This window comes from Falco cherrug, chromosome 15 (assembly GCF_023634085.1).
Source record: "Falco cherrug isolate bFalChe1 chromosome 15, bFalChe1.pri, whole genome shotgun sequence".
Lineage (NCBI taxonomy): Eukaryota > Metazoa > Chordata > Aves > Falconiformes > Falconidae > Falco > Falco cherrug.
The window spans coordinates 1,500,425-1,510,830 of NC_073711.1; positions in this window are offsets into that span (position 1 = coordinate 1,500,425).

Consider the following 10,406-nt stretch of genomic DNA (forward strand, 5'->3'; position numbering starts at 1 on the left):
AATGGCCTGTACCGTGCTCTCCTAGGACCAGCATGGCCAGAGCAAACTCAGCTCCATGAAACCCCCCATAGAGGCTGGGAAGGTTTTCCAGAAGTGGATTTCCACCCTTTTGGCATCGAAATCTTCCCTTGCCTTCAGAGAGAGCAAAGTTAGGCCAATCTCAAATCCCTCTGAGGATGTCCAGGTGTCATCCAACCCGCTGCCTGTGCTGGAAACACCCAAGAAGCCAACATCGGGCACCAGCCTGGGAAGGGTGCCTGGCGTGCTCCAGGAGAGCAAGGGTAGGTGTTTGCAGTCAAGAGGTTGGCTGTCTAGACAGCGGAAAGAAACAAGCCCTCTTAAGGAGTCATTCATCTCTTCCTAAGATGGCTAAATAGGTCAGATGACTCATGCCCTGAAAGTGCCTATTTCTCTTCACTGACTACAAAGAGGGAAGGAGCTCTCGACAACCCGTCACACCGAAGACATCTGAAGGTAAAATGGATCTGAACCTGGCAACTGTGGCAGTTTCAGCGGGTCAGCAGGGGAATTCAGCCTACCCTGAGGATCCACAGCCCTGCTTCATCAGTGACTTCATCAGTGACGGTGATGAGGAGACAAAGGAATAATTAAATGCCAGCTGGTTTTTAACTCATGCAGAAGGTGATGTGTGTGTAGCAACCTGGGCACACGGAGTTGGATAGGACCAGGTAGAAGGTCAAATCTAGATCCCTGCTGTCACCATAGGCTGTAGGGACCACGGAGCAGGAGTTTAGGCTGGAGGGATTTGCACAGTGGCTTCTCCACAGCCATAAACTTTTCCTTGCTTGGCCATAGTCATCCTCCACATAGTGCTGAGGGCACCATATTGCTCTGCAGACCTCTGACCACCGCTCTGGCCTGAAGAAGCTGATGCTGCTCTGGTGTGGGCAGATAGGAGAGCACAGTCTGGTGTTCCCCCTGGGTCCACCTTGCCTAACCCTGTTCAGCGCTGGTCAGTGATGTTCGAGCAGTGGGGCCCCGGAGGGATCACGGCTTTGGGGTTCACCCGGACCAGCAAGGTGGCAGGCGTGAGGGCAGCGAGGAGCCTTTGAAATAGCCCAAACCAGAAATGACACCTGTGAAGGGTCCACCCATGCTGTGACTGCAGCCCTGGGGATGCAGGGGGGCCTCGCTCCCTACAAGCAAGGGGGTGTCTGTGACCCCAGTGGTGACAATGTGCCCTGGTCCTTTTGCAAAAGGGACAATTTGCTTATAAGCCCCCAGAAGCACCTGCAGTTTATGGCACTGCCCTGATATTACAGACCCATGCTTTGGCCCTGCAAAACATCATGAGATTGGCTTAAAAAATCAAGATGCAGCTCACAGCAGATTCTTGTTTTTCGTTGCTGCTTTTGGAGGCTGACTGAGTCATGCTCACAAGCCTCTTTTGCCAGACACTGGGGCTAGCAGCTTTGCAGAAATAATTAAATGAGCACGAAGATTCTCATGTGAGCCCAGGAGCTGGCGGTTCTGCTGGTGCCCCAGACGTCGCAGCCCATCGCAGCCCAGGGATCAGGAGTCAGACTGGACACCCCAGCCCCATGTCAGAGAGTGCAGAAAACTGCCATGTGCAGGAAGGACCTTAAACTGGGGATGATACACAAAAAGCAGGAGCGACAGGAGGTCCATCTTCCAATTTTAGTCCAGTCACTGACATGCTCTTTCCTCTGGACACCTCTCTCCTTCCTCAGGCTTTGTCCTTGGCAGATACTGAGTACTGATGCATCAAGCTGCAGGGCTGCTGGTTTTCCTGGGGCTACTGCCGTACCCCACAAACACGACCAGCAATGTCTCAGCCCCTGGCTCTGCAGCCAACTGCATTTTAATGTCCTCCACTGGTGTCTGAAGAAGCTTTTCCCCGGCTGGAGAGCTCCTCACCAGGGCGCTCCCACAGCATCCTCCCTCTTCATGTTTCTGTGCTCGGGAAGTGGCTGAGGATGAGGATATTTCTTGCAGGCATGTTCAGAGCAAAAATTGTTTTCCTGAAATGAAACTCAAACTCCAAATTCTCCTGGGTAGCTTCTAAAGGATTTATTTCCTGTATCCACTTCCCCTGTGCTTTGCTGTTATTCGTAAGGACATTTGCATGAAACAGTGGGATCTCAGCCTTCTGATGTGCAATTATCATCTGCAGAAATGACTAATCAATTAAGGACAGTCACTACCAGGATTTCTATTTCTTTCTTTCTCATTGAAACCAGAGCAAATGTGCCCTTTTTCACAGGAAAATGCTGGGGGTTTTTCCAGCCATCACTGCTGAGAACTTCCTGATGGATCTGAAAATTACATCATGCCCTTCTTGGTCCCTGCTGTTGTCACCATCAGCACTGGGGTGGCCATGCTGCTGACAGTGAGCAGGCAGACGAGCAAGCCCATGCCACCAGCCCTGCCAGCTCAGCGGTGCCAGTGGGAGTGGGGACATGCCAGGAATGGCTCGGATCGCACTTGGAGAGCGGCTCAGGTGGGTAAAAACGTGCCCATAAGTGTAAGCGAGCATGAAGGTACTTGATCCTAAAGGCAGTCCACCGTGAGAGGCTTCAGCTAGAGGAGAGCCCAGACTTAAACTGCCGGTCTGGACTTCTCCTAGGCATAGGGGAATCTGGATTTGAAGGGTTCAGCCCATCTTTAGCCACAAAGCACTGTGTGGGTTTCCCTGGCAAGAGGCAGGAGGACTGGGCTGTCTCTCCCAGACACATCTGGCGATGCTGATGTCTCCTCCTGTCAGGAGTGTCCCCATTTCTCTGCATGATGCCGTCTGTCTCAGCAGTTGTCCCTAACTCTGTTACAGGCAGCTGGGGTTGGGTGGGCTTGGATGGGTGGGCAGGGAGCCGGCAGACAGCTCTGGCTGGGCTGCAGAGGGAGCAGGGGCTGGGCAGTGGGAAGGAGCTGCTGCAGGGGCATGGCGTGGTCTTGGTATTAGTACTGGGAGGGAGAAAAAGGATCAAAGCAGAGTCCACAAGAGGGAATGACATGAGCCCCGAGACCACCAGCACAAACCCCCTTACCCTGATGCTTCTCAGGACAGTGCCTGACTCCTGTGCCCTGGTGACTTTAGGGTGTCACTGGCCTAGACCTGTGGGCACACCTCCGAGGGGACAGTGCCATCCCAGGTGAACGGTGGCCATGGGTCTTGACCAGGAGAGGCAGGTGTCTCTGCACCTCTGCACCAGGGGACTGAGGTGTCTCTGCGTGTGTGCACATAGCATAGGGAAGCTGAACGAAGGGTCCAAGGCATCCTGGATTCCCACCCTCATCCTGACTGCTCTGCCTGGGGGAGTTCCCCACAAAAGGAGAACATCCCTCCTGGTCCAGGTCACTCTGTGCACACATAGACTCCCGAACTGGCTCTGTGTTCAGCAGCAGAGGGGGAAAATGAGCTTCAGAGCAATGAACCAAGGGGCAGAGCAGGTCCAGGGGCTTTGCGCTTGCCACTTGGTAAGTAAAGACAGCAAGATGCACTTGGGAAGGAGGTTTGCAGGAAACCTTTGCATGCTTATTGCCATCGTAAGCATCCTGAGGAGCAGAGAGGAGGCTCCCACCTCAAAGTTTGGGTTTCTCACCTTTTCTCCTCTGCCTGCTCACACCATTGCTCCTCCCAGAAATGCTGTGTGACCCTTACAAGGGGCACAAGGTTGGGGGTGGCCCCAAAGATGAGAACAAGATGAAGCTGAAAGTGAAGCAGAGCTGTTTTGTAACAGGCTGCCCCCGGGGAGAGATCACACCACACCGGAGAAGTGCCTCCGGAGAGGTGCGGCAGGCACGGAGGTGACCAAATGAATTGACACCAGGCAATTCTCACTGGAGCTAAAGAGGCAAAGTAATTGAAAATAAATGAAGGAATATGACACCTGGCTGGCAGATCAGTTATCTATAGCGTACCTTTCCTGAAATAACCGCCTCCTGAACATCATATGCTGAGGCAAAACCAAGGAGATGCACACGTAAAATAGGCCACTCCAGCAGGGACCTGAAGGCCCCTTTATTTTTAATCGACGCTGTCAGAAGGGTTAATTAGATGGTGCCCAGCAGTGCCCTCTGCGTGGGGTATTGGCTTTCCTTGCCACTGATAGGGACTGCGTGTAGGTGTACCATGCTCCATCGTTCATGTCCTTGGGCAAACACTCGGGTGGCAGACCAAGGCGTGTGGGGTCTTTCCTGGCTCTCCAGCCTCAGAGAGAAACCCAGACACCCTGGGGAGAGCTGGGATGTGGTGCTGTCACCCCACGGGGCTTTGGGTAATTAGGGTAAGGGGGCAGTCGTCAGCTCGTCTAAGCTCAAAAATGCCCCCAAAAGTTCTCTGAGGGGGTCATGTACAAGCTGCTGACCCCAAAGTGGTAGCCTGCAGGGACAGTTCAAAAGTGCTTTTACTCCTGATGGGACATAGCTGTTGTCCTGCGGAGCCTGGCATGGGCTGTCCCTGCCTCTGCAGAGAGGTGGATGCAAAAGAGAGGGGAAAGGGACTGGTTTGGGCGATCGTGCCAACACCAGGAATTAAACCCTTCAACCAGCAGCCAAAACCACACCAGTCACATCACCCCACGGGCCCTTTCCATTGCTGACCGAGGGTGTGGGCTGATCATTCTTCCCCCTGCAGACACCTGGGAAACAGGAGGTGAATCCCAGGAAGTATTTAAAAACCATGTAGATGCGGTGCTTAGGGCCATGGGTTAGTGGTGGGCTTGGCAGTGCTGGGGTAACGGTTGGACTTGACGATCATAAAGGTCTTTTCCAACCTAAATGATTCTGTGATTCTGTGCTCAGCACCCTGGGGAACGAGGAGGTTTAACATGGCTTGGCTGCTGAGTTCCGAGCCTGGTGGCTCAGGCAATACATGGCTCGCACAGTGGTGGCTGATGGCATGTTCATGCTCTGTCCTGCACCCCTTGGAGGGCTGGTGCTTGTGCAGGGGAGCAGCTTTTTCCCAGCCATCACTGGGAATGTTGGTGTACATATCCATATATCCAGAAGGGAAACAGCCTCTGCCCAAGGGAAAGAACGTGTTGGTGTGTTGCAGACGGGGAGGCAGCACCATCAGCCCGGCCTTGCCACACGGCCCCTGGCAGCCTTGCTCTGCTGGGACACAGCACCAAACGCCATGGGGATGGGACCCACAGCAGCAAACGGAGAGGCCCCTGCAGGTACGTGGTAGTTGGCCATTCCTGGGTGAACACTTTTGGCTTAGACTTAAACCCTGGGTTTTCCTCCCTGATGCAGCGAAGCTGGGTTATATCTGCCTTTGGAAGCAGTACCATCAAAGTCCTGCGGTCCCAAGGAGACACGGCAAGCTTTTCCCTTTTCATCTGTTCGTCTCCCTGTTCTAAAAATGAAAGCAACCAGGGCAGAAAGGAGGTGCCTGTACCTTTTGCACAGAGGAGAAAAAAACATGAATGACCAAGAGGCAGGTCTGTGCCTGAAAAAAGAGTGGCTATCAAATACAGTAGCCCTTGACTAGTGCTCCCTGAGAGGGTTCACACAGCCCCTCAACCCCCACCCCTGTGCCTGTGACATGGGGTGCAAGGCAGGGCCATGCACCCCAGCTGTGGGTTGGCAGCACCTTCCTAGGGACTCCTTCCCTGGGGCAGAGGCTCAGCCATGCAAGAGGCTGAGCTCTGAGGGAGAGAGATCAGGTGCCCCCCCTGGCAAAGCAGCAACGTCGCTGCCAGGGCTCTTCTGTGCAGACTGAGCGATTTTTTTAATGGGTCCCTCCATTACAAGGGAGACAGAATTTGCACCCCCAAAGCACTTGGGCCGTCTGAAAGGGACAGGCATGAACGATTCCTTTTTTATACTAAGATGTGGTGCTGATCTTTCTATTTTACCTTTTCAGGCATCCCGATTTTTAGCGCTTCTCTTGCTCACTTTCATTAAATGAGGCAGAGGAGTCGACAAGCAGCCAGGAGCTCTGGTGTCCCAGCTGGACTAAATTTCATGAAAAGAAAGTAAAAAAGAAAGCAAGAAAGAAAGGCTCTCCCTCCCCCCCAGCAAATGCAGCTGAAATCTCGTAATGAAAACATGGCCAACACTCTGCTCTGCCCTTTACGGTGCAGGTTGCAAGGTCACAGAGATGTGGTCCCCTGGTATTGATCAGGGCTCTTTTGGGCTGGCATATGGCACCAGGTTTCAAAGGCTGAGCAGCTAAAAAAGAATTAAGTGGGGGCAAAGAGTGGAACGTACCAGATTGAACTCCTGACACGCGGGGGTCAAAGAGCACTGGAGATAAAGCGGGTGCTGGAATGGACTGTGCAATGTCAAAAATAAATAAGTAAGCATTAAAAATCAAACACCCCCCAATGCTCGGGCTAAAAGCCCACTGTGTTTTGGAGGGAAAGAAATGGTCTGGATGAGTCTGACACACTAGAGAATTTATAACAGGGAAAATGCCCTTGTTTGTACCTCGGGACAAGTGCAAGAGAGCCTTACCTGGAAGGCAAGCCCGTGGGCTTTACCGGCTGGTATTCTGTGGGGTTTACCTTCGTCTGCATGTCCCTCAGCTCCCTGAGGACAGAAGGACCAACTTCAGAGAGAAAGGGGGAAAGAGTGAGCTAGAAAGTAAAAAGAGCATCCAGCACCCCTGGCTGTGCAGGAGCATCGCTTCTTAACTGGCAAGGTGATTGGGATGAGAAGAAAGCAGCAGCTTCAGCAGTCCACGCTCCAGAGCAGGAAGAGATGGTAGAAGTGGAAGAGTCCAAAGAGGACTGGAAATTAATGCTTATATCAGAGTTTTTTTCCTCTGCTACGAGCCACTGTGTCCAACGGGTCAAGCCAATGGGCCAAGTAGATGGCACGGGGCATGTAAGGAGGTGCTGAGGAGAGAGAACCAGGTTCTGCCCCTTCCATCAGTGCATCCTTCTTGTGTTAGGGGGCACAAGCCATGAAATGTGCTGCAAAAGTGACCCTTGTGGTAAGTAAATCCACAGCTTCAGCTACAAAGCTCACGGGATGCCATGTCTGGGTTCCAGCCCTGTGAAGGCTGTGGCTTTGGTGCCACACGGAGGGTGTCTTCCTAGAATCAGCTGGTTGCTTTACTCCTCACCTTACAACCTATTGAAAATGTCAACTCCTGAGCTACCTTTGAAGCAGAAAACTCCAGCCTGGCTCTTCCTTCAGGTCCCCAAAGAGGGACAGACTCCTGAGAGAAGGAGAGGGTGAGTGTCCCAGTCACTCCCCTTTTCCATCATGGTGTTCCCCGGTTTTCATGCCCTTGCCTCTGCTGACTCTTTGTAGTGTTTGGCAGGACATGGGTCCTCAGCTCCAGACACGTGCTAAAGGAGTCACTGAAAGAGACCAGCTGCTTGGTCCCAGCAGAATGGGAGACTGTCAGAAATCCAGCAGAGGACACGAGAATCTGTGGAACAGTTCTGTGCTCGGTGGAGGCTGGTTTAGAGTTCACTGGTGCCTCTCTCCAAGCGTGTTTCAGACTTCGCGCAGGAGCAGGGGTACTCTGTAAGGTCAGCCACCTCTTTGGGCACCTCCACTAGCAGTACAGACTTCATGTGAGGGATCACACCAGTACGTGGCTGGATGGCCCATCAGGAGGAAGGATGACTCTTCTCTCCGGAGCAATGACTCAGCAAAGGACCAAACAAAGAATGGATGGGTGAGGTTGAAGAACTTTCTGCAGCTACCATGGGACCTTACCAGGCACATCTGTGCTGCCTATGATGAGTCTACATTTGTCTTCCAGACCAGATTCACTGTATAGACTTCACTGGAGCCCTCAGCCCCATGCTGGGAGTTCTGAGGAGGGACATAGAGTACGTTCAGTATATTATGGGAACACAAGGTTCATGTGGTCTGCATGGGCTGGGGAGGCAGCAGACAGCTCAAGTTTTGTCTTCCTGAGTGCATTGTGGATGCTTTAAGTCCAAGCCACAGCAGGTTGAAGACCTTATACCAGATCTTCAAGCTTCCCCATCATCTCCAAATGTGATAACAGCCTCTGTGTTCTCCAGAGTTGTACTGAGGGTGAAAGGTACATGGCCTGGAGGAAAAAGGCATGAAAAGGAAGAAGCCTCTTGATTAATGGACTTACCCAGGGCATCCTGTGGTTATTTCAGTTCTTCCCAGCACTGTGATGCCCTGTGGGAAGGCACACGGCAGTACTGCATCTTTGTCCCTCTCTCTCTGGGCCATGCAAAAGATTAATGAATCACATGGTGCCCTCATCTCCATCTTTATTAAAGCCGCCCGAAATCTCTGGTGTTCAGTGCGGGAAGTCTGTGGCTCTATGGACAAACTAGTGAGCTTGTTTACCCATCTGATTTTGTTGCTTTCTTCTCTTCTTTTGTTCTCCTGGAGCCTTTCATATCCAGCCAAGGTGCTCTATCTTCCTCCCCAGCTCTGCCCGTGGGGACATGCTCCACTCTGCTACTTAATGTATCTCCTCTGTTTGGTTCCTGATAAAATACATTGCTTTGTGCAGTATGCAGCAGGGCCGGGTGTGCTTCCAAACACAGGTTGTGCAGCCAGAGCCTTGTCACCATGCAGTTCCCCCAAAACATTTCCACCATGGACACCAAAGCACCTGGCCATGAAGTCCAACTGCAGTTTCTCAAAAATTTCCACTTTGGGCATTTCTAGTTGCATACTGAGAACAAGGACCTCCCATAATGCTGACCTCCTTACAAATGTTTTCATTTCCCTGGTTGTCAGGGTTAAAACCCTTCAGAATTTGTGGGGTGAGAGGTGGTTCAGCAGCGAAAGAAAACAGATGAATACTTGGGAGAGCAGGAGAGTGCCTGGCTGTGAAGTCCAGTGACATATCCAGAAGATTATGCTACGTCCACCCTCTCCACTGACCTCTCAGGTGTGCCAGACAGGCTAGACAGAATGGGGTTTTGTGCCCGCATATGTTTCTCCTGAATCTCTGTAGGCAGAAACTCTAAATGGCATATTATCCCTTCCACTCTGCACTTCCCCTGGATTTGTACTTCTCATGAATGTTAAGACGTGTTCTAGAACTGCTGTACGATGAGCAGTCAATGCATAAAAATGCTGCCTTCTTTTTTTTCCATTTTTTGTGGTGAATTTAGTACCAGATGGTAGCCTTACAGCCCTGAGAATGAAGTGCTCCGTAATTGACAGCATAACATGACTAGCAGCAGTGAAATCTTCCTCCCCTCTCTTCCACCGCTGAGACTCCAGTGGTGCAGAGTGAATAATTTAGCATCCATCTCTCATTCAGCAAACACTGCTGGTGAGCTGTGTGAGGATGATTTTTATTAACTGGACGGCTGGATGCAATTTTCCAGCAAACCCTGTGTGCAAACAAATTGTAGCTGACTGCTGGGTAAATGCCAGTGCTTATGACTGTCTACTGGTACGGAGAGATTAGATGTTACATCCTGTTACACCATCTCCTCTGCTCGTGAACTGTTTCCCAAGTCCACAAGTAACTTTGCTGGTGAACAATCACATTTTCATGTTGGAAAGTCTGTTTTCAGCAAGACACATGTTTATGATGGCTTTTTTGTTCCCTGGGAACACTTGAACAAAATCGCGCTGCCCAGCCTGGTCTGTAAAAGCCATTGCGGATACTGCTGATTGGGCTCATGGGATCTGACCAAGAAAAACATTTATGAGCCCTTTTGTTTTTGCTCCGTTTGTCTATTTCCGCCTCATTCCAGCATCAGGGTGACCGTGTTAGGAGGTGAGAGTGGCATCTGGTCCTGTTGGGCCCCTTCGTTGTCATCGGCTGTTGCCAGAAGCTGTGGCCATCGGGGGACCACGCTAGTGCTATGGCAGTGGTCAAAGCTGGGCAGATGTTCCTGGACAGAGGCTACTGTGGTGGCAGGCAAATTGCTGCTTTTGACATTGCCTCTCCCACGCTGGTTGTCGCTTGCAGCCCCCTCTGCAGCCCCCAGCAGTGCGGCGGGGTCCTGCTAGCCGCTGTCCCCACTGCGGACAGGTGCGGCAGCTGTTCCGGGATCTTCCGGAGCCTTGCAGTTTTGTGATGGCACATCTAGATGTCTGTTGGGAAGTGTGATGGATATGAATCCTGCAGTGGGCAGGTAAGAAACTCTGAGTTTGTTGGACAGGTGCCTGGAACACTAGGCTGCTCTTGGAAACATGAGGCTTTTATGGTAAGTAATTGTAATGTTATCGGGCGTTTTCCTTAAATAGCCCACCACACTCCCATATGCTGGCAGCTGATGCTGAAGGGAGAGGTGTGTACGAGCACAAAAAAAAGAGAAGGTGAAGTGGTTTTGTTCAGATGGGATGTAAAACAGTGATTTGGGGCAGCTGGTAAAAGTCTCTCTGGCTCTTTTCCTGAGCAGAGGGGCATGTGTCCCTGCTGCCCTGGACCCTGTCCAGCTCAGATAGTTCTTTTCCAGCTCTCTACAAGTTCCTGCGAGCTCATGGATGGATGCGGTGTTCTTCTCTCC